The 10623-nt window shown below is 34.7% G+C and overlaps 1 long non-coding RNA gene across 2 annotated transcripts in view; it reads left to right on the top strand.

The window, feature by feature from the left end:
- The first annotated feature begins 224 nt into the window (after positions 1-224).
- LOC114228778 (uncharacterized) overlaps positions 225-10623 on the top strand; it is a 30215-nt gene continuing 19816 nt past the window's right edge. For both annotated transcript variants that reach the window (XR_003614897.2, XR_008557733.1), the window contains exons 1-2: positions 225-385; positions 5482-5544. This is a non-coding gene — a long non-coding RNA (uncharacterized LOC114228778). The remainder of the gene's footprint in view (positions 386-5481; positions 5545-10623) is intronic.

Genomic DNA, 10623 nt, shown 5'->3' with positions numbered 1-10623 from the left:
CGAGAGCTGCCCCTTCTGGGCAATAAAGCTTTGCCCTCTGTATACCTCTTCTCTGAGCTCTCTGTTCCCTATGTATAGAGATTCGTTTCGTCTTCTTTTTTGCTTATGTGGACTAAGTGCTTTGGAGACCTATATAGAGCATGTTGTCTTTCAGCTGAGAATTCTCAAAAATGACATCACAATCTCATTGAGATCATCTTCTCAGCCAAAGGATCATTCTTGTATATGACAACAACTTAATCTAACAAGCCATTCTGGGGGAAATATTAAAAATTCAATCCAAGTTGACCCCGTGAACATCATGGATTACTTTGAATGACAAGAATAATAATTACTGACTAGGAGTATGGAACAAAATAGATGTGTTCCAAAAATCTCACTGATGGTAAGATTTCCTTAAAAATATTGCTCCTCTCTCTAACTCTTCTTTGTTTCTGCTTTCTAAATATCAATTTATACCAATGATGTTTTCCACTAAGCCAGGTTACACAATGATGTCATATTGAGGAATTTCTTCTGTGTTTTTCTCTACCAATGCTAGGTGTTCCCCAACAAAGTTAGAGCCCAAGTACAAAACTAGGCTTAGAATGTGGACATTCAGACCTAAAAGGTTCCTATTCTGGAACCTTGAATGGATCTGTTGGATTGATGTTTTTTATCAAGAAATAAATTATTGTTTTTCACCTACAATATATGTGTTAGATTCAAGAAAGCAATTTCTGTGACCTACTCACGTGCCCCTCCATCCCCCCGGATTCTGCTTGCTCTAACACATGGTGCAGCAACATGGCCCGTTTGGACATTAATACGTTTCTCCTTCCAGATGTGCGACCACTTCCTGCATCAGAAGCAAAGGCAAAATTAGCTCCTCAAACAAAGTAGCTTCTTGATTGTGTGCAATTTAAAGGGACTTAACTCTTTGACAGTTAAACATCAGTGTTAAAATGTCTCTCTCCCAGGACTCGTCCCCCTGTCTACATGCTTCATTTACAGTCAATTTGGTAATTTGGGGCCAGTTCATCTTTTCTTAGCTGTTCTTACTTCTGTGTTTTGTTTGTGCTAATTTCCTATTCACTTGCTAAAATCCTGGAGCTCCTCATGGAATGAAACTATTGTGCACAACCTCACAAATGCCAGCGCTCATCACCTCCATGCTATAATGCTTCTCCAATTTGCACCAGTTTTATAAATTTCTACCGATTATTTTTTTTCTGCCAGCTCTTCAGGAGTGATTCTATATTTATATTATCATCATTTTGTTGCTTAGTTAGTTAAATGAATTATGATTTTAAAGCTTTACAATGAGTCAATTTTGCTAGTTTTATTTTACAAGGACCTGTGAGGCAGCAGTGTCCCCCATTCACCATTAATAATGTTAATAATGTGTAATATTATACCTGAGTTTATGTGACTCATCCCATGATGAGGAAAGTCAATGGCAGTTCCAAAATTAGAACACACAGCACTAATTTCCATGTCGCTGTTACATTGTTTATCCATGAATGCTTCCTCGATCATATATCAGATATAAAATTGTCACCTGCATCACCAGTATCTTCACAAGAGGAAAACCACACCTGATTTTCTACCATGTGGTTAACTCAAGAACCTCCATATAGTTAATCGATTCATATATTAAATATAAAAAATTTACATCATAGAGAACAACAAAACCAATTTTCATTCCAACCCTTTGCTCTGATGGGGCCATAGTCGCTCAATACTGTGTAGTTGCTTTAAAACTCGGATGAAGGAGATTCCAGAATATCTGTGGGTAAACCACCTCAGCATTTATCTCTTAACATCTTGTCCATGTTCCAACCTGAAACCTTAATGCTGTTATCCAGAGACATCCCTTTTGTTTTCTCACCGAGTGCTAATTAAAAGCTTTTTAAAATTCATCGTTTTGAACCACCGAACTTTCAATACCATTAAGGCCACTTCCTACATTGAACTTGATTCTGCCTTGTTTCTGACTGTATAGATGTTTTCACAAATGCATGAGTGAAATGCATCCCTTCTCTCTGGCGCTCAGTGTGTCGCTGTGGACTAGGTTTCCATTTTGTTGGCATTACTAGGAGAGTTATTGAGAGCCTTGAAGAATTCCCTCTATAGGACTTCCGTGTGCTTGCCAGTGGCCATGGCACTTTTGATCTCATGTTCACTGGAAAACCCTTGTTGTTTGAATTATAGGATCAAGTTTTTACAAGTTCATTGGGGTATGATCAGTATCTTTGTGTAGCTTACCAAGCAGGGTGGGAGCCATGCCTCAAAGAGTCTTCCTCATTTCCGTTCTCCAAATGTTCCTTTATATTCATGAGGATTTCAACTAAGCATAAGTTATTATCATTATTTGGTTTAGGTTCATATTACTCAATGACTCCCTCCTTCCCAATAAACATTAAAGATCAGCTTTAAAATGTATGTCTCTCTATAGATGCTATAACTATAATCTCCAGGGTTGTTTTCTTTTCCCTCTGAGAGGAAGTATTCTCACAGATTGCTTTTAATAATTTTGATGAAAATCTTGACAATGTTTACAGAAAATACAGTAAAGAACTTAAGACATAACAGAAAACTCGCATATCTTCAGGATACATGTTCAACTTGGAGTGTTTCAGCTGATATTTCAATGAATTGGGAAATGTATAGAGATTTACTATCATTTCATCATTCACCTCTTACATGAGCTTAAGAAAGTCAGGAATCAGCTAGATGATGGTAAGAAAAAGCCTTTCTGCCAGGCGACAGGATACTACCACAAACTATTTTTACTTCAATTTTTCCCATCAGTAAAATCATTGTACTTTTACTGCTCAGAATGGGAGCCATTTATGATGGGCCCTCTGAGCTCTCTTGGGACAGCAAAATTCTTTTATTTTTTAATTTTTGCATATTGTTGATTTAGAAAAGGTCTGTGTCATAACAATCCAACATTCATAAGTCCAAATTAGAAGTGCTATTTTAAATAATACACTGTGAAAAAAAGGTTCTTCTGCTAGCTAAATAAAAGCTATTTTAAATAACACATTGGGTGAGTCAAAGAAAAATAGGCACTTTAATGTGATCTGAACAACCTCCTGTCTGATCAGCTTCATGAGATCAGATCTGGCTTCAGACTGATCAGTCACACGAAATCTAAGATCTGTGTTTGAGATTCAGGAAATGGCACAGGCACATGAATGGTCAAAGAGTTACTAGAAATGATTTTACTTTTCACATTGAAATTCATGTCCTAAATTCATTGTATGGAAATTGTAACTTGAAAAAACTAGTGGATAATATCTTCCTTATGACAAACATCTGATTTACTTTCTTTATGAGGTATTATTAGAGAGTTCTTATCATTTTAAAAATAAGAGAAAAAAATTAACATATAGTTATGGGTTTTGTTAGATAAGACTGATATTTAGAGTTTTATATCTTTAGTTTGTTTCTGTTCACCATCTGGGGAGTGACTTGACAGTTTCCATTTAATTAAATGCACATTTTAATCATTTCACCGGCCTCCACAGGCTACTTGTGTTCAAGTTAAATGAAACTTGTCCCTGGCGATTCCTGTAACTGCCTCCATTGACCTTCTCTGGGGTTTTCAATCTTCACTGTGTTTTGGAGACGTGGCCCTATTAATTTGTACTTTATACAAGAGTGAGATTATTCTGTCCTTAATTATACTCTGTCAGTCCCTGGCTCAGCGATCTGTAATTATGGAGGTCTTTCCTTATGACTGGGTACCATGTTGGTATCTTTCCACTCTTGAGGAGTGGTTTCTATTCTTGGAAATGCAGATCTACTTCCTTCAATTTCTGCTCCTCAGGACACTCAGACGATGTCTTCGAAACCTAGTAATTTAATAGCTTTAACTTATATCAAAATGTATGTCTTAGAACTTCCTACTTTTTACATCAACCCACAGTATCATGACTGACAGGTGAGAACTAACTGTAAAGATACGTGCTTATACATGTCATATAATGACATTCATACATATCAATATCACAAGTCACTGACATTCACTCAATGCAAGCCATTGCCTGCTATTTATTTTATTTTACATTATTTTAGTGGAAATCAGAAGCCTATTATTTTTCCCTGAAAACATAATATAATGCAAAAGGGTCTTAACCCAATAACATCGTTTGTTTTTTCCCTTTCAGTTCAAATTATGTTTTTCAAATTGGTTTATAAGAAGAAATGGGAAAAAGAACTGTGTTATCCTTTGCTTCTTAAACTTTCACAAGATGTTGCTGTATGATAATAATTTCCTTTCATTCAATGCTAAGTGATATTCAAATAAGTTAATTTCCAAAAAATACCTTAAAATTTATTTTCACTTTTAAGGACAATTTCACAAGAGTCCTCATTTCTATCTAACTTTAAGGAAGAAAATATTTTAATCGTTTTAAATTTTCACAACATATTTCATAGGTAATTGATTTTACAAATATTTTAAGGAAATACATTTTGACTACTTCAGACAATGTACTTTTCTATTATTTAGTATTAAAATTCTGACACATTTCATGACATAAAGAAAAGCATAGGATAAAAATATTTCAGGATATTTTTTAACTATTTATTTTTAAATAAATATAACTTTTTACTTATTTAACTTTTCCTTTATTTGTTTACTTTTTCTCTTTATAAGTAAGTAGTGGCCCAGTGCATGGATTCATGCACATTGAAAGGAAATTAATTAGAAGAGATATTTTAATATTGCTATTCGCCCTTTCTCCATAATAGAAGTTTCAGATTAAAGAAAATTAAATTAAATTACTAATTAAAGAAAATTAGTAAAGTGTATATGAAAATAACATATAAATTGATTAATAAATAAACAATACAACATTATATAACAACAACAAAGACATGATTATGAAAACAACAAAAACATGATAAAAAAACAACATTGATAAAAATAATGACTGACAAATTGATTAAACTTATTCTAATATCTCCCTGTATACCACATTAAGAGTAAAAACACTTTCAGAGTGCTTGACTAATTTCCCTTGTGATGAAGAACTTACAACTTTAACTTTAACATCACACGCTCTTCGAACTCAAGAGAAAGCAACATATAACTGACCATGTCCAAAAACAGGTTCACGTAGGAATATTCCTACTCTGTCTAGAGTATGTCCTTGTGATTTATTAATAGTCATCACAAATGCTGGCATCACAGGAAACTGTCTTCGAATTAATTTAAATGGGAGGTCAGATGGGGACAAATCAATTCTTGGAATCAGAACAACCTCTCCTTCCCCAGATCCTGTTAATACTTTAGCTTTGATTATGTTAGGTCAAAATCTTTTGATAATAAGTCTAATACCATTACAAAGACCTCATTTACTATTAAGATTTCTCAGTAGCATGATGATTGCACCTACTTTCAATTTTAATTTATGATACAGCATTCCTGAAGAAGTAATACTATTAAGAAATTCGATGGGAAAATTTTCCTTTGCCGCTTTCTTTCAGCTTCAGAATGTCAACAAAAACGACCAAATTCAAGATTGACAATGACAGATCAAACACACGCAGGTGATTGGCACCAGAGAGAGCATGCGCGAGTCAGTGGACAGTCGAATGGTCACTTAGCCTTTTATATATATATAGATGTTTTTCTCAGGAACCTGTGTCAATGCTTAAATAATATAGAAAAATATCCTTACCTTATCTGAAGGATACATACTCTTTTTTCCTGGTTTTGGAAGGTTTGCTATTGATCTTAATTTCTATCTATTTTAAAAAGATGAAATCATATTATTGCCACTTTTTAAAAATTAGTGTTTATCTTTAAAACCCACTCTTATTTTAATGAGTTAATTAAATGAAGGTTTATCTAGAAAGGGAAATAAATTTATTTAATATACTGCATTAAATATATATTTTTCTTTAATATTTCAAATTTATTTTTCCCAATTTTATGTTTTTAAGGTGAAAATATGTTCACCAAGCACAGAAATTTGTCAAGAATCCTGAACTACTCTGCCACATGCCTGGTGATTCCAGAGGCTAAAAGTTTGACAAGATTATAATTTTTTCTAACATCAATTTCTGTGACAATGACACCGACTTTTTTGTATAAAATTGTTTTTTAGAATATTCGTATTTTTTTTAGTCATTAATGCTACATCTTATTTTATTCATTCAAAGGTTCTTCATGGAATATGCAAGATTAAGCCTCCTTCTTGGCTTCAAAAATCATTCTCCAGAGTATCATAAATGGGTATTATGCTTTGCACTAAACCAAATATCTTGAATTAATGTTTATCCTCTGCGGAGCTTCAGCTGAGAAGCACATGTGCCACTTCTGCTCCCAGAGAGACTGTGAGAAGCTTTCAGGTGACAAGTCACAGGTTGACGGTCACTTTCCAAGGCAGTCATAAAACTAAGCTTCCACAGGAATATTTTAAGAGTGACTTTGTGTTTGTGTGAAAATTCATGCCACGCCTGCATTTGCTTCCACACATAAACACAGACATGTTTCTACTTGTACTACATCTGATATAAAAAATAAAAACAAAAGCCATGCTGGAGAAGGAGGAAAAGTTAAATACATTTTCTTATTAAAATGGAGCATTATCACCCAGCCAGTGTGGCTCAGTGGTTGAATGTCAACCTATGAACTGTTTGATTCCCCATCAGGGCACATGCCCGGGTAGTGGGCTCCATTCCCAGTAGGGAGTGTGCAGGAGGCAGCCAATTAATGATTCTCTCTCATCACTGACATTTCTATCTCTCTCCCTCTCTTCCTTCCTCTCTGAAATAAATAAAAAAAATATACTTTTTAATAATAGAGCATTACCCATTTGCAATCTACTCATTCCAGAGTTTTCCTATGCTGAGCAAAATAGATACTCCTGTGCAATGCCCGTTTGTGTTTTAAACTGTATATGTTCTGACGTGTTAACACATAGGAAAGTATTTTGTTTTCAGATGCTCCAAAGTGTCTAAGAAGCAGAGTGAATAAATTGTGTAAATTAATTAATCATTTTGTATTTATGAATGTGGCACTTCTACCAAATCATATGCTAGTGTGACTTCTATTTATATTCTAAAATAATCAAACAGCTATTTTTGTAAGATCCCATAATTTGGACCTCCTAATCCAGATAACATTTTCCTTCATATGTTTTGTTATTAAGGCAAATAATTAGTTCACTATTTTTGTCCATCCTCAGACACACATTTCTCCTCGTCAGGGGACATCAACAAAACTCTGTGTCACTCTCAGTCACATGGCAGTTTTCTAGGAGGTCTCAGTTATTCTTTTAAGCTTTCTGAGTCTTTTCTTTTCAGCCATGATATGGGGGACATTATTTAGACAAATTCCATAGTCATATTTCACACCATTCTTGTGTGTCCTAGCCACACAGTCTTGTTTCAATTCTTCTAACATGACATAAGCAAAGGCTACTGGGCAGACCCAACTTGAGAGTAGAGGCAACTCAGGTTGCCTTTGAGAAGATTTTTTTTTTAAGAAGCAAAAGGAAAGAAAGTTAAGAGAAAGGGGTTGAGAGAGGGTGGCAGAAGAAGCCACGGAATGGAGGGACCAGCTGCCTGTGTCCCAGGCCCTGAGGGCCGCTATGCTCCTTCTGAAGGACCTAGGGCAGCACTGCCTCTGTGGCTGTGCATGCTCATCGCTGTGTTTCTCTCCTTTTAGATGTCGGCGGGTTTCAATGGGTTTCCAGGTACAGAAACCAACAAACTTCAATAAGAACAAATGGAAAACATAAAAAGGACCATTACAATGGTGGAAATAAAATGCTTATAATGCTTCATACAGCTATGATACTCTTTTAATCAAAGGCAAACTAGCTATCCTAACATCAACAATGCTGACCGTTATTTTAGTAGTTCCTGGCACTGAAGCAACAATGGAGTGTGAATTGTGTCATTTAATAACAGAGTTTGTGGTAAAAAATATATATTACAACTTGCTCTTGACTATCAGACAAATCCAGATTTGAGATGTCTTAAATGTGTAGGAGTTCTGAGCATGAAGAGATGGTCATTTTGAGGCTTATTCTAATAGATAGATGAGAATTTTGAGAACATAGATGGCACCTCTTGCTTATTTATTCATTGAAGTGAGTTTAAATTTAAAGTAAATCCTACAAATTGTTAAGACTGTAATATCATCGAAGACTCTAAACCTCCTGGTTTTGTGTTTTTCATATTGTTTTTGCATTTCCTCCCAACAACACCAAATTTAATTTGTGGAGTTTTCCAGCTACTTTTAAACCAATCAAAAACTACTAACAACAACCTTCCTCTTTGGAGAAGAATTTCTGTCCTTCCTGGACTATTTTTTTTTTTTATCCTAACCTTGACCTCTACACAGATCTTGGCATTTAAGGACACTGGTGGTCTGTGGTTGAACTAACCACAAAATTCTATCTCTTGAGTGGTTTTAAGCCAGAGCATTTCTCCAGCGCTAATGGCATGCTTGGAATCCCAAAAGATATGTGTTACACAAGCTCTTCGTTTTGCATTTTTTGTTGTTGTGAATAAGAAAGAGTAAGAAGGCAAAACTGAACTCCATTAAAGTGACCTCATCAGGGAACTTAGATGCCTTGTTACTTACTGCATATTTGCAATACCTGGGAAGTTTCATCTTAGAATGTGGTAAAGACTCCATTAAGGAACAACTCAATGAAAGAGGTTGCTTTAAGATGATTTGATCCCTTGATTGTTTTCCAATTATTTGAAGCTGACTGAAATAAAATCCCTTTCTATTTTAACAACAGAAAAAGATATATCATTGCCAGTGACTTTGAGGCAATTATCAGAGACAATGGTGGGGCACACTTTTAAGAATTGCTGCAAGACCACGTGGTCAGTGCACGTTGCATAGAAAACAGTATGTCAGAGACTGAATCTAACGTTCCTGGGAGGAATTAGCCAGAGGGGCAAATCACCACAGACATGCCAACTGATTTTACTTCTGGTTTCTAATGTAAATAAGTGAATAATTTTAATCAATAACAATTCTAAGAAGAATTTTGTTTTATTTCAATCACCAGCATTTTCCATCTTTATGATCACTTTAGCCCCTTTTGCTGTATCCTCCCCTGAAACCTGAACTGGTAGCATCTGATTGTACTGTTGTCATTTGCTGTATGTCTGTGGTCAGGCGGCTTGTTATGAACAGGACTATCTATAAAGTAGATGTTCAGCAAATATTTGAGTGACTGAATGAATGAGTGAATGAAGATATTCAAGTTGACATAGCAGATGATATAGATTTCAAACTATGTTAGCACTCTATTAGTGAGAATATAAATTGGTACAGTCACTATGGAAAATAGTATAGAAGTTTCTCAAAATATTAAAAAATAAAACTACCCTATGATTCAGCAATTCTGTTTCTGGAAATGTATCTAATAATTAAATCGGTATCTAAAAGAGCATTACTTACAATGCCCAAAACATGGAAGGAAGCTAAGTCTTCATCAACATATGAATGGATAAAGAAAACATGACATACACATTATTATTACATATATAGCACCATTCAACCATATAAAAATAAGGAAATTCTGCCATTTGTGACAATATGGGTGAAACTTGAGAGCATTATGCTTAAGTGAAGTAAGTCAGACAGAAAAAGGCAAATACTCTGTGATCTCATTTATATGTAGAATCTTAAAAAATAATAATAATAAACTCATAGAAACAGAGAACAGATTGCTGGTTGTCAGGGAGGGATAAGAAGTTGAGGGAAATGGGTGAAGGGCATCAAAAGGTACAAACTTCCCGTTATAAATTAAATAAGTCCTGGCGATGCAAAGTTCAACATGATGACTATAATTAAAATTGCTTCATTGTATATTTGGAAATTGTTAAGAGAATAGATTTCAAAAGTTATCACAAGAAAAAGATTGTAACTCTGTGCAGTGATGCATGCTAAGTAGACTTATTATCATGACCATTTCATAATATAGACAAATATCAAGTCATTATATTCTACACCTGAAACGAATACATAGTTATATGTCAATTATAATTCAATAAAACTGGAGGAAAATGAAAAAAAACACATCAATAATGTAAACAGAGTTGAATCACATAGATATCCTCTTGATGAACATACTGGCCTATTTTTTATTTAAAGTTTATCCACAAGAAAGAAAACCTCTACTCTGTCCCTCCACCTCAGGTGGTCAGAGTTCATTGTGCCGACTGCTCCTTGTTAAAGGCCCGTTTGAAAGGCACAGCTGTGCCAGGGCTGCTTTCTCCTGAAATCACGTATTCTGCGTTCATCAGAAGAAAAATATTTTAAACTAGGAGCATTTAGAATTTTAAAAAGAAAATTATTTCTCTTTCAAAACACAGTCTCTTCTAGGTACACTTTGAATCATATCCCCCAAAATAAAGAACTCATGGTTTGATATCGATCCTCAGGAGAACAAAGCTTCTTTAACCCAATAGGTGTAATACACACGGAAAGTAAGATTTTACCAGGTGAAAAGGAATCGAAGAAACATAGGCATGAAATGCACAACAAACATAGAAAACAGGCTTGAGCGTGGCCATCCTTTAAAGGCCTAGCCCTGAATAATTGATGATGAACTAATTAATAGTGAATTTTGTGTCTCTTATAATTACTAACAT

Source organism: Eptesicus fuscus, chromosome 12 (assembly GCF_027574615.1).
Source record: "Eptesicus fuscus isolate TK198812 chromosome 12, DD_ASM_mEF_20220401, whole genome shotgun sequence".
Lineage (NCBI taxonomy): Eukaryota > Metazoa > Chordata > Mammalia > Chiroptera > Vespertilionidae > Eptesicus > Eptesicus fuscus.
This window is presented reverse-complemented; position numbering and strand designations above follow the sequence as displayed.